This window comes from Bos grunniens, chromosome X (genome assembly GCF_055505025.1).
Source record: "Bos grunniens cultivar Pamir isolate PY7600 chromosome X, Bosgru_T2T1.0, whole genome shotgun sequence".
NCBI lineage: Eukaryota > Metazoa > Chordata > Mammalia > Artiodactyla > Bovidae > Bos > Bos grunniens.
In genome coordinates, this window is record NC_141194.1 from 145,863,593 (window position 1) to 145,882,523 (window position 18,931).

Consider the following 18,931-nt stretch of genomic DNA (forward strand, 5'->3'; position numbering starts at 1 on the left):
TGAATTTACCAAGGCTAGATTTATGGCCCAGGAAGTCATATCTTCTGGAGAAGGTTCCATGTGCGCTTGAGAAAAAGGTGAAATTCTTTGTTTTGGGGTGAAATGTCTTATAGATATCAATTAGGTCTAACTGGTCTATGGTATCATTTAAAGTTTGTGTTTCCTTGTTATTTTTCTGTTTAGTTGATCTATCCATAGGTGTGAGTGGGGTATTAAAGTCTCCCACTATATTGTGTTATTGTTAATTTCCCCTTTCATACTTGTTAGTATTTGTCTTACATATTGTGGTGCTCCTATATTGGGTGCATATATATTTATAATTGTTATATCTTCTTCTCGGATTGATCCTTTGATCATTATGTAGTGTCCTTCTTTGTCTCTTTTCACAGCCTTTGTTTTAAAGTCTACTTTCTCTGATATGAGTATTGCTACTCCTGCTTTCTTTTGGTCTCTATTTGCATGGAATAACTTTTTCCAGCCTTTCACTTTCAGTCTTTGTGTGTCCCTTGTTTCGAGGTGGGTCTCTTGTAGACAACATATATAGGGGTCTTGTTTTTGTATCCATTTACCCAGTCTTTGTCTTTTGGTTGGGGCATTCAACCCATTTATGTTTAAAGTAATTATTGATAACTATGATCCCGTTGCCCTTTACTTTGTTGTTTTGGGTTTGAGTTTATACACCCTTTGTGTGTTTCCTGTCTAGAGAAGATCCTTTAGCATTTGTTGGAGAGCTGGTTTGGTGGTGCTGAATTCTCTCAGCTTTTGCTTGTCTGTAAAGCTTTTGATTTGTCCTTCATATTTGAATGAGATCCTTGCTGGGTACAGTAATCTGGACAGTAGGTTATTTTCTTTCATCACTTTAAGTATGTCCTTCCATTCCCTCCTGGCCTGAAGAGTTTCTATTGAAAGATCAGCTGTTATCCTTATGGGAATCCCCTTGTGTGTTATTTGTTGTTTTTCCCTTGCTGCTCTTAATATTCATTCTTTGTGTTTGATCTTTGTTAATTTGATTAATATGTGTCTTGGGGTGTTTTGCTTGGGTTTGGGATTCTCTGGGTTTCTTGGACTTGGGTGATTATTTCCTTCTCCATTTTAGGGAAGTTTTCAACTATTATCTGCTCAAGTATTTTCTCATGGTCTTTCTTTTTTCTTCTTTTTCTGGGACTCCTATGATTTGAATGTTGGGGCATTTAACATTGTCCCAGAGGTCTCTGAGATTGTCTTCATTTCTTTTAATTCATTTTTCTTTTTTCCTCTCTGATTCATTTATTTCTATCATTCTATCTTCTACCTCACTAATCCTACCTTCTGCCTCTATTATTCTACTGTTGGTTCCCTCCAGAGGTGTTTTTGATATCATTTATTGCATTATTCATTATCTATAGATGGAGAAGCTCTATACAGTCAACAAAAATAAGACCAGGAGCTGACTGTGGCTCAGATCATGAACTCCTTATTGCCAAATTCAGACTGAATTTGAAGAAAGTAGGGAAAGCCACTAGACCATTCAGGTATGACCTAAATCAAATGCCTTATGATTATACAGTGGAAGTGAGAAATTGATTTAAGCGACTAGATCTGATAGATACTCTGCCTGATGAACTATGGACTGAGATTCATGACATTGTACAGGAGACAGGGATCAAGACCATCCCCACGGAAAAGAAATGCAAAAAGGCAAAATGGCTGTCTGGGGAGGTTTTACAAATAGCTGTGAAAAGAAGAGAAGAAAAAAGCAAAAGAGAAAAGGAAAGATATAAGCATCTGAATGCAGAGTTCCACAGAATAGCAAGAAGAGATAAGAAAGACTTCCTCAGCAATCAATGCAAAGAAATAGAGGCAAACAACAGAATGGGAAAGACTAGAGATCTCTTCAAGAAAATTAGAGATACCAAGGGAACATTTCATGCAAAGATGGGCTCGATAAAGGACAGAAATGTTATGCACCTAAAAGAAGCAGGAGATATTAAGAAGAGGTGGCAAGAATACACAGAAGAACTGTACAAAAAGGATCTTCATGACCCAGATAATCACGATGGTGTGATTACTCACCTAGAGCCAGATATCCTGGAGTGTGAAGTCAAGTGGGCCTTAGAAAGCATCACTAAAACAAAGCTAGTGGAGGTGATGGAATTCCTGTTGAGCTATTTCAAATCCTGAAAGATGATGCTGTGAAAGTGCTGCACTCAATATGCCAGAAAATTTGGAAAACTCAGCAGTGGCCACAGGACTGGAAAAGGTCAGTTTTCATTCCAATCCCAAAGAAAGGTAAGGCCAAAGAATGCTCAGACTACCTCACAATTGCACTCATCTCACACACTAGTAAAGTAATGCTCAAAATTCTCCAAGCCAGGCTTCAGCAATATGTGAACCAAGAACTTCCAGATGTTCAAGCTGGTTTTAGAAAAGGCAGAGGAACCAGAGATCAAATTGCCATCATCCACTGGATTATTGAAAAAGCAAGAGAGCTCCAGAAAAACATCTATTTCTGCTTTATTGACTATGCCAAAGCCTTTGACTGTGTGGATCACAATAAACTGTGGAAAATTCTGAAAGAGATAGGAATACCAGACCACCTGACCTGCCTCTTGAGAAAACTGTATGCAGGTCAGGAAGCAAGTTAGAACTGGACATGGAACAACAGACTGGTTCCAAATAGGAAAAGGAGTACGTCAAGGCTGTATATTGTCACCCTGCTTATTTAACTTCTATGCAGAGTACATCATGAGAAACGCTGGGCTGAAAGAAGCACAAACTGGAATCAAAATTGCTGGGAGAAATATCAGTAACCTCAGATATGCAGATGACACCACCCCTATGGCAGAAAGTGAAGAGGAACTAAAAAGCCTCTTGATGAAGGTGAAAGTGGAGAGTGAAAAAGTTGACTTAAAGCTCAAAATTCAGAAAACAAAGATCATGGTAACTGGTCTCATCACTTCATGAGAAATAGATGGGGAAACAGTGGAAACAGTGTCAGACTGTATTTTTGGGGGGCTCCAAAATCATTGCAGATGGTGACTGCAGCCATGAAATTAAAAGATGCTTACTCCTTGGAAGGAAAGTTATGACTACCTAGATAGCATATTCAAAAGCAGAGACATTACTTTGCCAACAAAGGTCCATCTAGCCAAGGCTATGGTTTTTCCAGTGGTCATGTATGGATGTGAGAGTTGGACTGTGAAGAAAGCTGAGCACCGAAGAATTGATGCTTTTGAACTGTGGTGTTGGAGAAGACTCTTGAGAGTCCCTTGGACTGCAAGGACATCCAACCAGTCCATTCTGAAGGAGATCAGCCCTGGGATTTCTTTGGAAGGAATGATGCTAAAGCTGAAACTCCAGTACTTTGGTAACCTCATGCAAAGAGTTGACTCATTGAAAAAGACTCTGATGCTGGGAGGGATTGGGGACAGGAGGAGAAGGGGACAACAGAGGATGAGATGGCTGGATAGCATCACTGACCTGATGGACGTGAGTCTGAGTGAACTCCGGGAGTTGGTGATGGAGAAGGAGGCCTGGTGTGCTGCGATTCACGGGATCGCAAAGAGTCGGACATGACTGAGCGACTGAACTGAACTGATTGACTCTTTTTTTTTTTCTTCTAAGTCCTTGTTAAACCATTTTTCCATCTTCTCAATCATTTTCTGAAGACTATTTATCTGTAACTCCATTTTATTTTCAAGATTTTGGATCATTTTCACTATCATTATTCAGAACTTTTTATTAGTTAGATACCCTATATCTTCCTCTTTTGTTTGGTTTGGTGGGCATCTATCCTGTTCCTTTACCTGCTGTGTATTTCTTTGTCTTTCATCTTGTTTAGATTGCTGTGTTTGTTTGGCCTTTCCATATTCTGGCAGGTCGTGGAGTTCTCTTTATTGCGTCGGTTCCTTGCTGTCGGTGGATTTGAACAGGTGGCTTGTCAAGGTTTCCTGGTTAGGGAAGCTTGTGTCGGTATTCTGGTGGGTGGAGCTGGATTTCTTCTCTCTGGAGTGCAATGAAGTGTCCAGTAATGTGTTATGAGATGTCAATGGGTTTGCAGTGACTTTGGTCATCCTGTATATTGAAGCTTGAGGCTATGTTCCTGTGTTGCTGGGGAATTTGCGTGGTATGTCTTGCTCTGGAACTTGTTGGCCCTTGGGTGGTGCTTGGTTTCAGTGTAGGTATGGAGGTGTTTGATGAGCTCCTGTTGATTAATGTTCCCTGGAGTCAGGAGTTCTCTGGTGTTCTCAGGATTTGGACTTAAGCCTCCTGCCACTGGTTTTCAGTCGTATTCTTACAGTAGCCTCAAGGTTACTAGGTTGCCTCAAGGCTATAGGTTGCTCTGCTGGGAACTGTCTGAGGCCAGCCCTGGGTTGTATGCTCTTCCCAGATCTAAGCCGCTCAGGTTCAGGTACTCAGGTACTCTACAAAGGCACAGACTCGGTTGGACCTGCGTTTTGTGCCCTTCCCAGGTCCGAGCAGCTCAGGTGACCACGTGTTTGGTGAGCACAGTAGCTGTGACTTATCGCCTCCCCCGTCCCTGCTGCTCGGTTTCCTGGGTGTACAAGTGGCAGACCTTCTCAGGCAGATGCTGACCATCCAGAATCACAAGAAGTCTTGGTTAGTAATGAAGCCTGCTTGCAGTAAGGTAGGTGATGCCTCTTTGGGGCTGTGCTTGCCCCCTTCCAGCTCTGGCTGCCCTTGCCTGCCTGTCTCTGGTGAGGGATGGGCTGGTCCACAGAAGTCTAGCTCTGCTCAGTCCCTTGTTCTGTGAGCGGGCCTGAAGGTGTCTTAGGTTATCCCACAGTCTGGTTTGTTATCTCAAGTTAGTTCCCTCAGATTGCCCTTGGGGCATTCAGGACTGGTCCTTACTCTAAGCAATGCAACCGGAGCCTCCCTGCCAGCCCCTGCTTGTTAATGGCAGATCCAGGCGTCTGCGCTGCTTCTCCACTAGGAGTTACCATTGGGCACGTAATCTGTGGGTTTAAATTATTTATTTATTTTTCCTCCCGGTTATGTTGCCCTCTGAGGTTCCAAGGCTCACCACAGACTCGCCAGTGAGAGTGTTTCCTGCTGTTTGGAAACTTCTCTCTTTTTTAAGACTCCCTTCCTGGGATGGATCTCCATCCCTGACTCTTTTGTCTCTCTTTTTATCTTTTATATTTTTTCCTACCTCCTTTCAAAGACAATGGGCTGCTTTTCTGGGTGCCTGATGTCTTCTGCCGGCATTCAGAAGTTGTTTTGTGGAATTTACTCAGCGTTCAAATGTTCTTTTGATGAATTTGTAGGGAGAAATTTGTCTCCCCATCCTATTCCTCTGCCATCTCTGTCATCTTAGGACCGCCCCCTGTTGATAGTCTTATTATTTTATTTATTTATTTTGAAAATTTTTATTGGAGTATAGTTGATTTACAATCTTGTGTTAGTTTTAAGTGTATAACAAAATGACTCATTTATATATACATACATATATCTACTCTTTTTTAGATTATTTTTCCATATAGGTGATTACAGAATATTGAGTAGAGCCCCCTGTGCTATACAGTAGGTCTTTATTAGTTATCTATCACTGCAGATGGTGACTGCAGCCATGAAATTAAAAGACGCTTACTCCTTGGAAGGAAAGTTATGACCAACCTAGATAGCATATTCAAAAGCAGAGACATTACTTTGCCAACAAAAGTCTGTCTAGTCAAGGCTATGGTTTTTCCAGTGGTCATGTATGGATGTGAGAGTTGAACTGTGAAGAAGGCTGAGTGCCGAAGAATTGATGCTTTTGAAGTGTGGTGTTGGAGAAGACTCTTGAGAGTCCCTTGGACTGCAAGGAGATCCAACCAGTCCATTCTGAAGGAGATCAGCCCTGGGATTTATTTGGAAGGAATGATGCTAAAGCTGAAACTCCAGTACTTTGGCCACCTCATGTGAAGAGTTGACTCATTGGAAAAGACTCTGATGCTGGGAGGGATTGGGGGTAAGAGGAGAAGGGGACGACAGAAGATGAGATGGCTGGATGGCGTCACTGACTCGATGGATGTGAGTCTGAGTGAACTCCAGGAGTTGGTGATGGACAGGGAGGCCTGGCATGCTGGGATTCATGGGGTCGCAAAGAGTTGGACACGAATGAGTGACTGAACTGATCTGATCTGAGTGTGTATATGTTGATTCCAGTCTCCTAACTTATCCCTCCCTCTTCTTTAGCTTCTGGTAACCATAAGTTTGTTTTCTACATCTGTGACTCTACTAGTGTTTTGTAAATAAGTTCATTTGTACCATTGTTTTTTAAGATTCCACATACAAGCAGTATCATATGATATTTGTCTTTCTCTGTCTGACTTACTTCAGTTAATATGTTAATCTCTAGGCCCATCCATGTTGCTGCAAAAGGCATTATTTTGCCGGGAGCCGGCGTGAGGAACTCCACCCGTGGCAAAGGTCATGAGGAAGGAGGCTCAGCATATGCAAAGGCGGGATCGAGCCTCAGGAGTCCCCCTGGATATTCTCGAGCATCTACCCCCCAAAACCAGAGTCTGCCTACTTTACTGCTTTGTGCTCTTACCTCTTACTTTACTGGGGGCTGTCCCCCACCACCATCTCGCTCTCTCTGATAAAGAGTTAACTTACAGCTCCAGTTAATAAAGTTCCTGGGCATTAGGAGTGTTTAAATCCAAACCCCTTAGATAGCTCTCTAACTTGCCTGACAAGTTTACCCGGACTACTACATCTATGCATATGATTGTTTACAGTCTCCCAGTCTCGAGAGCCATGGGAAGCTTAAGATATTCAAATAGCTTACAGCCTCTCAGAGAGTTAGAAACTGTCAAAATAAAACTAGTAAAAGATTTCATTGATGAGCCAATGCTTGCTGCCAAGTTTCCACATCCCCTGTATTGTATCCTTGGAACTGTATTAATTAATATTGTTGGTATGTAGAAAAAAATAAGTAGTGGCCTTGGTGTTAGCAACTTTAGACCCTTAAGGTAATAAATTCTTTCCTTTGTTGTAAACCCACTGCACCTCTGCCCTATAGGAATGCAACTTAATCTAACACCTTCGGAGGATGGCGCCAAACCTTAAAATAATTACTCTTAGAGAAAATAAGTCTTACCGTTGACAAACCTTTGTCAAGAGTCATAAAATGTTAATAGGCCTTCTGGCCAGAAGATGATGTAAATCACCTAAACCATTTGTATACGATAAATTTGCAGGAAAGAAAGCCTGGTTTCAATAAGGATCAAAGACTGCTGACTTTGCATGATTTCACGCCCCCTATTATCCTCTATGTACAACTTATGGTATAAAAGCCCCTGTTGAAAATAAAGCTATGGGCCTTGCTCACCGAAGCTTGGTCTCACCATGTCATTCTTTTTCTCAATTTCTGGCTGAAGTTTCCATCTGGAGCGTGGAGGTCCTCTGCCACCATTTATTTGCCTGGGCTTCTAAGACCCACTCGAGAAGGTGCCTAAGGTGGGGCACCTTCCGCTATTCGAGAGGGCGCCTGTGGCCTCCGTGGTCAGAGCTAACCTGATGTCACAGGTGATATTGATTTTCCGTGTAAACCAAGCTACTCAGCCTCTTTTCTCCGCTGAATTTTCCTACTAAGCTATCCTCATTCTATTACTCATATCTCTAATTAATATTTAAATAAAGCTATTGTATCCAGTGTAATCACCGAAGCCATCTCCCCTTCGAATACTCTGGATCAGCCAGCGCTGGACCTCGGCATTATTTCATTCATTTTATGGCTGAATAATATTCCATTTTATATATGTATGACTTCTTTTTTATCCGCTCATCTCTCAATGTACATTCTTTAAACATTTTATTGGGGTAAAATTGATTTACAATGTTGCACAGCAAAGGAAACTATAAGCACAATGAAAAGAAAACTCAGAATGGGAGAAGATATTTGCAAATGAAGCAACTAACAAGGGACTGATCTCCAATATATACAAACAACCCATGTAGCTCAAAATAGAAAGAGCAAACAACACAATAAAAAAATGGGCAGAAGATATAAAGACATTTCTCCAAAGAAGACATACAGATGGTTAAAAAGCACATGAAAAGATGTTCAACATCACTAATTACTAGAGAAATGCAAATCAAAACTATAATGAGTTATCACTTCACACCAGTCAGAATGGCCATCATCAAAAAGTCTACAGAGAGGGAGGCAGCCTGTCCTCCAAATGGAGCACCTGTGCCGGAGCAGGACAGCAGCAGATTGGAGCCCAAAACCTGCGGGGGCTGTGGGGGGCAGCCAGCTGCCCAGCGGCATGGTGACATGATCCCAGCTACCTGAGCAATCAGTTGGCCACATTCCCTACAGGTTTTGGGGCTTGAGGCTGATGCGGTAAACTCTGTCCAGTTTTCAAACCACACAGGCTACTCACATTGGAAGGGCCAAGTGCCAAACCCAGACCAGCTCCATGATCGGTCTAGGAACTGAAGCTGAACAATTCCAATCAGGATGATTACATTCTCAGGGGCTATAGGTGAGACAAGTCCTTCCTGGCCATGGTGGTGAACATCCTGAGGGAGCTTTAACAGCAGAACTCCAGGCTCATGTACATGTGTGACCCTGAGATGGGAGACCAGCATAATGGAGAAGGCACCATGTACATCCCCAGAGGACCTCCTTCCCGTTTACAGAGAGAAGGTGGTGCCAGTTGCAGACATCATCACCCCCAACCAGTTTGAGGCTGAGTTGCTGACCAGGAGAAAGATCCACAGCCAGGAAGAAGTCTTTAGAGGTTATGGACAAGTTATACTCCACGGGGCCCAACACGGTGGTCATCACCAGCTCTGACCTGCTGTCCTCGAGCGGCACTGACTACCTGACGGCACTGGGGAGCCAGAGGACATGGACCCCTGACAGCTCCACGGTGATGTAGTGCATCCCCAGGGAGACACACAAGGTGGACACCATCTTCGTTGGCACTGGGGATGGCTTCGCCGCCATGCTCTTGGCGTGGATGCACAAGCACCCCAACAACCTCAAGGTGGCCTGTGAGAAGACCCTGTCAGCTACGCACCATGTTCTGCAGTGGACCCACCTCCATAACACCTGGTGTTAGGTGTCTCCGTTTCTGTCCTTGTGAAAAATGTAACATCTGCCTTCGAGCTGTGACCGAAACTTGATGCTCCACAGTCATTTTGGTGGGGACCTTCCCAGAACCCCCAAAATCTGCACATCTCAGTGTGTTGGGGGGCTGCCTTGTAATTTCCCGGGCCATGGGACACAGGTTGCTGCATGGCCAAGGGCACCTGTGGGAAAACCACCACAGCTGGCTTCTTTTGGAAAACTCATCAGGTTTATGGTAGAATGGGTCATGCGCTGTGTGTTTGCCGCCCACTCCTGGTGACAAATGTGTCAAGTCACTAGGTCAGTGTGCAGGTACAGTGCTCAGAGGCAGGGTCCTCCTGCACCCCAACCCCGCACCTCTCGCTAGTGTCTTTAACTCCATCCACCAGTTATCTCACCCCCCTGCCCTGCAGCTCTGTGTCCTGTGCCAGCCAGGTGGGGCGTCCCAAAGCCTCCACAGCTTTGACCATCCCCACAGTGGGTGGAGGACACGGCAGAGACCTTGACACCAGTCCAGGTGTCCATTGCTGGGGTGACTTTCCTGGCCCCACTTTGCCCAGAATTTTGAGGACCCCCACTAGGCGTAGATACAGGCAGGATTGCCCCTGCTTATTGCCCACCCCCAACTCTGGAGGCTGCAGGGGTTCACATCTCTTGAAAGTCACAGCCTGGAGGAAAGCAGGGAGATAGCTGGATGCGGGGGCCCAGATGAGGATCCCTGGGGAAATAGGCTGTCCTAGGGTAGCCCTTCCCACCACCACACTCTCCCCAGTCCTGGGCCCACAGACACCCTCCTGAGGCCAGGCCCACATTTCAAGGACTCTCACCTCCTCAGTGCTGCCTTCAACCCTGTGTTGAAAATGCCCCCAAATGAAGGCAGGAAGATTCCCACTGGACTCCTGCACTCTCTGTTGTCTTTCTTCCCAACCCTGCTCATGTTCTGAATATTATAATTTAACTCTCTGGCACTAGTTCCTGCATACAGGGTCAGGGGTCCTCAGCTCCTTGCAGTGGGCAATAGGTCAGGGCTTGTGTCCCTGTCATGTTTCCTTGTCCCTGCATGGCCCCACTGGCCAGGGAGGAGAAGGAGGAAACCCTGGGTGGGGGGGAGTACAGTCCTCCAGCAAAGTGGCCAGGGCAAACCATAGTCCCCCAGGGCCCTGGGCCTCCACAGAGTCTTTCATGGAAAATTGTCACTGCCAACTAGAGTGGGGGGTGAGGCCACATTGCCAACCAGTGGAAATCTTTTCTTTCTGTTTCCTTTTTTTTTTTTTCAACTTACAGAGAGTAAGTGTAAGATTAGGGCAAAAAACTGATGGGCTCTCTCAATGAGATGGTGAAAACCTGCCCTGAGAATATGGTGTTGGGGGTAGTAGCTTGTTCTGTGTACACTGTGAACTTGAAGAAAAATACACTTGGCAAAAAAAAAAAAAAAAAGTCTATAAACAATAAATGGTGGAGAGTGTGTGGAGAAAAGGGAATGCTCCTACATTATTGACCAGAATGCAAACTGGTACAACCACTATGGAAAACAGTGTAGAGGTTCCTTAAAAAACTGAAAATAAATCTACTATATGATCCAGCAATCCCACTCCTGGGAATATACTTGGAGAAAACCATACTTGGAAAAGATGCATGCACCTCAGTGTTCACTGCAGCACTATTTACAACATCCAGGACATGGAAACAATCTAAATGTCCATCAACAGAGGAATGAATAAAGAAGATGTGGTATATATATATATATATATATATATATATATATATATATATATGTAGGAATATTACTCAGCCATAAAAAAGAACAGAATAATGCCATTTGCAGCAACATGGATGAACCTCTCATACTGAGTGAAATGAGTCAGACAAAGACATGTATCATATAATATTGCTTATATGTGGAATCTAAAAAAAAGACTACAAATGAACTTATCTATGAAACTGAAATAGATTTACAGATGTAGAAAACAAACTTATGGTTACTGGGGAGTAAAAGGAGGTCGGATAAACTGGAAGACTGGGATTGACAGACACACTACTATATATAAAATAGGTAACTAATAATGTCCTACTGTATAGCACAGAGAACTCTACTCAATATTTTGTAATAACCTATATGGGAAAAGAAGCTAAAAAAGAGTGAATATGTATTTGTACCATACATAGCAAAAGAATAAAGTTACAACTTTAGTGTTTAAAGTTTATGAAATCTATCTATATTTAGCAACATACAGTCCTTGCCCACATGACTTTTAGAGAACTGTGTGTTATTATCTGAAGGACATGAAGCATACCAACTGTATTGTATAATCAGAATGTAGATGTGGGCACAACAATTTAATAATACTAACAATAATAGGAACAGTAACAATAACAGCATCTGTCATCTCTTGGGCTATGTTCAGCATGTTTTGCATTTTTTATCTCATGCAGAACTTGAAATGTATCTATGAATTATTAACATACTTCCCTTTTTGTAGACAAAAGAACTGAGGCTCATTGTGATTGAGTAATTTGCCCATTTTTGGGTAAGACTGGAATTTGAAACTAGATCTGTTTGACTCCAAATTAAGTGTGCAAACAGCTGTGAGTTTACATTGGTTTATCTTGAGAAAAGTGATTTGGTAAAATCTGAGAGAATAAATTTAGAAACTTGGAGAGGACACATAGGTACTGCACATTCACATTCATCTATTTGGGTTTGCCAACGAGGATACTTAAGGCAAGTCTTAGGACCTTGGGTAGTTTTATGTCATCCAAATGTAGGGGTGGAAAAATAATTTTCCCTCTACCATCTTAGCTGAGACCCCCCTCTATAAGAAAAGACATTAACAGGAGAAAAACAAACATAAGCTCAACAACATGTTTAAAACAAAGAATATTGCCCACCATCTGGTTCTACAAGGATTAAGTTATTAGCCACTGCAGTCACTGACCAACAGTGCATTCTGAAAGGAATTCAGGGTGAAGAAAACTGGGTAAAGCACTCTGTGCTTTGGAAACATAGACCCTTAAATAGTTAGATATACCTCTGGAGAAAATGTTTATGAACCCACATTCTTGCATTTTTCCATACATCAAAAAGCACAAAGATACTACATCCTTGTGACTAACCTTTTGCTGAGATGTATGCTCAACTGCACATATTCCCTACCCAAAATCATATATAAACTGGCTTCTCCCTCTATTTCTTCAGAGAGGTTTCTCAGAGCAGCTGAGGGGCTGTCTCCCTGTTTATGGTCCTCAGTAAGACCCTGAATAAACACACAGCTCCTACACTTTTCATTTTCCTTTCAGTCAACACAGGCATATCTCCTGTATACATGGAAGATACTCAGGAAAAACTGAGTAAATCTATGAAATATCCCAAGCATCACCTTAAATACCATCTCCAGCTGAAGACAAAAGATTTGGAGGTGGATGTGGGGCCACTTATGGGAGGTTATCAAGAAACACACAGTTAAAACTAGAGTACAACTGTTACACAGATTTAAGTTTTTGCATTTTCCATTGGTACAAATTTTCTAGAGGTTTTGTCATCTTCCTCTGCCTGGTACACAGAGGGAGACACCCTTAAAATGGAAATTTCCCTTATAAATGTAAATGTGCCTTGCAAAAAGGAAACTTCTGTTCAGTTTTCAGAGCTTCTCTTGTGTCTGATGTTTCTTAACAATAACCAGCTTGAGATAATCTTTATGTCAAAGAGGAATACATGGGGGTAGTATATTTTGCTCCTCTTCACCTATCAGTGAGAGGAGAAAAAACACAGTGGTCAAAGAAACTTAAATAGATTCCAAATGATAGATATGAGTTTACTAATTTTTATTTTTAATTTTAAGCCTAATTTTGTCTTTTATTCCTAGCCTGCTGTTTCTCAGTATTTCTCCTTCTGTCAGGTTAAATACAACCATAGAAGAACATACAACTAGCTTAATATTTCCAATTTGTGAATCATCTAGTAGACTGCCTTCAGACTTTATCTGCACTATCAGCTCTTCTGGGTCTCCAGCCCACTAGCCTACACTGCAGACTTTGTATTCAGCAGCCTTCACAATCCCATGAGCCAGTTCCTTATAATAAATGTACTAAATATATTTGTATATTTTTGACCTAAAAAAAAATAGACTACCAGATATTTCTCCAGCAAAGATGAGGTTATTTCAGATCAGCAGAAGATTGCAATTCAGGGTCTGCAACCATGGTGAGCCATATGCAAGTCCCTGCACAGCAAGTGAAGAACACTTTTAGAGGGGAAAAGGAAGTTGGGAGGGCTATAGTAAACAAAGAGTTCATGGCTTTTCACTGGCTGAGTCCTTGCCAGGAAAGAAGACAAGATGATGAGTCTTTTTGTTGGGATCTGCTACCATCACAGGGCATGAGAGCTCCCCCTTCTGGTCTCTTGCATCTATTTAATTTAGGTTTCTGTTTATTATACACAAATATATATATATATATATATATATATATATATATATATACACACACACACACACATATATATGTACATAAATATATATGCTGTGCTGTGCTTAGTCAGTCATGTCCGACTCTTTGCGACTCCATGGACTGTATCCCGCCAGGTTCCTCTGTCCATGAGATTCTCCAGGCAAGAGTAGGAGTGGGTTGCCATTTCCTTCTCCAGGGGATCTTCCCGATCCAGGGATTGAACCCATGTCTCCTGCACTGCAGGCAGATTTTTTACCACTGTGCCACCTGGGAAGAGAAGTTTTATCCTTGCTCTCCCTTTAAAGAAAATTTATTGGGACACACAATCATAAGATTGCCCCTGATTTTTGATAACACCCAATTTCCCAAATCAGGCTTCCCAGGTGGCTCAGCAGTAAAGAGTCCGCCTGCCAATGCAGGAGACGCAAGAGATGTGGATTCAGTCCCTGGGTCAGGAACATATCCTGGAGGAGGGCATGGCAACCCACTCCAGTATTCTTGCCTGGGGAATCGCATGGACAGAGGACCCTGGCTGGCTACAGTCTACAGGGTTGCAAAGAATCAGACACGACAGAGCGACTGAGCACACACAGTCTTCCAAATCACCTAATCAAAACTGAAATCCCATAGTAAGTTCTTTCTAACACTCTCTTACTGAGATGCACCATGATTCCCCAGGGTGTGCATCCCCCATCAGTACAGTGAGTAGTGAATACAACTTGTTGATCTATAGGTGTGTTCCTTAGCAGTCTGGCTGGAGGACAAAGGATCTCTGAGGGAATATGTTATAGTCTGCTTGTTGTTTCAAATCATTTCAAGAAGACAACATAAAAAAGAAAACGATTGATCCTTAAACATCCATTGTTAATCAAGTGAAAACCTACTCAAGTGAATATTTTTATTAACTAACACATCTTCTGTTGCAGAATACAACTACAGTGTTTTATTATGTCTTTAATCATGGAAATAAATGCATGTCTAGCATAACACCATAATAATCAGTTCATTCATTTAAAATAACCTAAGCTTGTACTCACATATACACAAACTAAACAATATGCATTAAATAAAAATTATTTAAGTCTATTGCTTAACAGAATGGATTGATCAACTAGTTTTAACTGCACCTTCAACAACCATTTGAAAATATACATCCTGACCTTTATGATTTTGTCATTTTTTACCCAAAGCATCCAAATTCATAAAGTCACCCATGCTATACAGCCCCTGGCCCAGATGCAGAAAGTATCTTTAATGGTATAACCTAGATGCACTTTGCTGGAGCAGCCGTGAAAAGATACCCCATGTCCAAGGTAAGAGAAACCCAAGTAAGACGGTAGGTGTTGCAAGAGGGCATCCGAGGACAGACACACTGAAACCGTACTCACAGAAAACTAGGCAATCTAATTACACTAGGACCACAGCCTTGTCTAATTCAATGAAACTAAGCCATGCCCGTGGGGGAACCTAAGACGGGCGGGTCATGGTGGAGAGGTCTGACAGAATGTGGTCCACTGGAGAAGGGAATGGCAAACCACTTCAGTATTCTTGCCTTGAGAACCCCATGAACAGTATGAAAAGGCAAAATGATAGGATACTGAAAGAGGAACTCCCCAGGTCAGTACCCATATCAGGTGCCCAATATGCTACTGGGGATCAGTGCAGAAATAACTCCAGAAAGAATGAAGGGATGGAGCCAAAGCAAAAAGAATACCCAGCTGTGGATGTGACTGGTGATAGAAGCAAGGTCTGATGCTGTAAAGAGCAATATTGCATAGGAACCTGGAATGTCAGGTCCATGAATCAAGGCAAATTGGAAGTGGTCAAACAAGAGATGACAAGAGTGAATGTCGACATTCTAGGAATCAGCGAACTGAAATGGACTGGAATGGGTGAATTTAACTCAGATGACTGTTATATCTATGACTGTGGGCAGGAATCCCTCAGAAGAAATGGAGTAGCCATCATGGTCAACAAAAGAGTCTGAAATGCAGTACTTGGATGCAATCTCAAAAACGAAGGAATGATCTCTGTTCGTTTCCAAGGCAAACCATTCAATATCACAGTGATCCAAGTCTATCCCCAACCAGTAACACTGAAGAAGCTGAAGTTGAATGGTTCTATGAAGACCTTCAAGACCTTCTAGAACTAACACCCAAAAAAGATATCCTTTTCATTATAGGGGATTGGAGTGCAAAAGTAAGAAGTCAAGAAACACCTGGAGTAACAGGCAAATTTGGCCTTGGAATACAAAATGAAGCAGGGCAAAGACTAATAGAGTTTTGTCAAGAAAATGCACTGGTCGTAGCAAACACCCTCTTCCACCAACACAAGAGAAGACTCTACACATGGACATCAGCAGATGATCAACACTGAAATCAGATTGATTGTATTCTTTGCAGCCAAGGATGGAGAAGGTCTATACAGTCAACAAAAACAAGACCAGGAGCTGACTGTGACTCCAATCATGAACTCCTTATTGCCAAATTCAGACTGAATTTGAAGAAAGTAGAGAAAACCACTAGACCATTCAGGTATGACCTAAATCAAATCCCTTATGATTATACAGTAGAAGTGAGAAATTGATTTAAGGGACTAGATCTGATAGATAGAGTGCCTGATGAACTATGGACTGAGGTTAATGACATTGTACAGGAGACAGGGATCAAGACCATCCCCATGGAAAAGAAATGCAAAAGAGCAAAATGGCTGTCTGGGGTGGCCTTACAAATAGCTGTGAAAAGAAGAGAAGCCAAAAGCAAAGGAGAAAAGGAAAGATATAAGCATCTGAATGCAGAGTTCCACAGAATAGCAAGAAGAGATAAGAAAGCCTTCCTCAGAGATCAATGCAAAGAAACAGAGGCAAACAACAGAATGGTAAAGACTAGAGATCTCTTCAAGAAAATTAGAGATACGAAGGGAATATTTCCTGCAAAGGTGGGCTCGATAAAGGACAGAAATGGTATGGACCTAACAGAAGCAGAAGATATTAAGAAGAGGTGGCAAGAATACACAGAAGAACTGTACAAAAAAAATCTTCACGAACCAGATAATCACGATGGTGTGATCACTCACCTAGAGCCAGATATCCTGGAATGTGAAGTCAAGTGGGCCTTAGCATCACTACGAACAAAGCTGGTGGAGGTGATGGAATTCCAGTTGAGCTATTTCAAATCCTGAAAGATGATGCTGTGAAAGTGCTACACTCAATATGCCAGCAAATTTGGAAAACTCAGCAGTGGCCACAGGACTGGAAAAGGTCTGTTTTCATTCCAATCCCAAAGAAAGGCAATTCCAAAGAATGCTCAGACTACCACACAATTGCACTCATCTCACATGCTAGTAAAGTAATGCTCAAAATTCTCCAAGCCAGGCTTCAGCAATATGTGAACCGTGAACTTCTGATGTTCAAGCTGGTTTTAGAAAAGGCAGAGGAACCAGAGATCAAATTGCCAACATCCACTGGATCATGGAAAAAGCAAGAGAATTCCAGAAACAAACAAACAAACAAACAAACAAACATCTATTTCTGCTTTATTGACTATGCCAAAGCCTTTAACTGTGTGGATAACAATAAATTGTGGAAAATTCTGAAAGAGATGGGAATACCAGACCACTTGACCTGCCTCTTGAAAAACCTGTATGCAGGTCAGGAAGCAACAGTTAGAACTGGACATGGAACAGCAGACTGGCTCCAAATAGGAAAAGGAGTACGTGAAGGCTGTGTATTGTCACCTTGCTTATTTAACTTCTATGCAGAGTACATCATGAGAAACGCTGTGCTGGAAGAAGCACAAGCTGAAATAAAAATTGCCGGGAGAAATATCAATAACCTCACCTCAGATATACAGATGACACCACCCTTATGGCAGAAAGTGAAGAGGAACTAAAAAGCTTCTTGATGAAGGTGAAAGAGGAGAGTGAAACAGTTGGCTTAAAACTCAACATTCAGAAAACGAAGATCATGGCATCTGGTCCCATCACTTCATGGGAAATAGATAGGGAAACAGTGGAAACAGTGTCAGACTGTATTTTGGGGGGCTTCAAAATTACTGCAGATGGTGACTGCAGCCATGAAATTAAAAGACGCTTACTCCTTGGAAGGAAAGTTATGACAAACCTACATAGCACATTGAAAAGCAAAGACATTACTTTACCAACAAAGGTCCGTCTATTCAAGGCTATGGTCTTTCCAGTGGTCATGTACGGATGTGAGAGTTGGAGTGTGAAGAAAGCTGAGCACTGAAGAATTGATGCTTTTGAACTGTGGTGTTGGAGAAGACTCTTGAGAGTCCCTTGGACTGCAAGGAGATCCAACCAGTCCATTCTGAAGATCAGCCCTGGGATTCCTTTGGAAGGAATGATGCTAAAGCTGAAACTCCTGTACTTTGGCCACCTCATGCGAAGAGTTGACTCTTTGGAAAAGACTCTAATGCTGGGAGGGACTGGGTGCAGGAGCAGAAGGGGATGACAGAGGATGAGATGCCTTGATGGCATCACTGACTCAATGGACGTGAGTCTGAGTGAACTCCGGGAGTTGATGATGGACAGGGAGTCCTGGCGTGCTGCGATTCATGGGTTCGCAAAGAGTTGGACATGACTGAGCGACTGAACTGAACTGAGATGTGCTTTATCAACAGGAAAACAGGAAGCCACAAATGGGGAAAACTGGACTAAACTGGCTAGATCCAAAATGGTTGACAAAGTAGGCTTTTCTCGTTATATACACATTAGAATACATTATCATGCTAAGATCTCCTCTCCACATGCACCAGTACTGGATGGTCTTGACCACACAAGGAGAGATAGACAGTGTGGACTCAATTCTTGAAACTCTCTGCCTTTTATAAGAATTTAGAAGATGTTGGACTTCACTCAGATCCCTCCCCTTTGCCCCTTCCCTGTAGAAACTTTCTCCTGACTTTAGGCCAGGGAGAAGATGCTTTCAGAGCAAGCGCTCCCCTTCTCAATTCTCTGGCCATTGAATAAAAGCCTGTCTTTCTTTTAAGAAGTAAGTTCTCTGAATTCTTATTTTTTAAATTTTTTAATTTATTTTTGGCTGTGCTGGGTCTTCGTTGCTGCGTGGGCTTTCCTCTACTTGCAGCGAGCGGGGCTTACTCTCTAGTTGGGATGCACTGGTTTCTCATTATGGTGGTTTCTCTTGTTGCTGATCACAGGCTTTAGGGTGTGCAGGCTTCAGTAGTTGGGGCACATGAGCTCAGTAGTTGCGGTTCCCAGGCACAGGCTCAGTAGTTGTAGCTTATGGGCTTAGTTGCTCTGCAGCATGTGGGATCTTCTCGGGTCAGGGATTGAATTCTTGTCTTCTGCATTGGCAGGTGGATTCTTTATCACTGAGCCACCAGGGAAGCCCAACCCTGTCTTTCTTGCACCCAATTCATTTTCCTTATTGGCAACAAGAAC

The 18,931-nt window shown here is 42.5% G+C and overlaps 1 pseudogene; it reads left to right on the forward strand.

Moving 5' to 3' along the window:
• LOC147341591 (pyridoxal kinase-like) overlaps positions 1-9,056 on the forward strand; it is a 42,996-nt pseudogene extending 33,940 nt beyond the window's left edge.
• Positions 9,057-18,931: the final 9,875 nt, after the last annotated feature.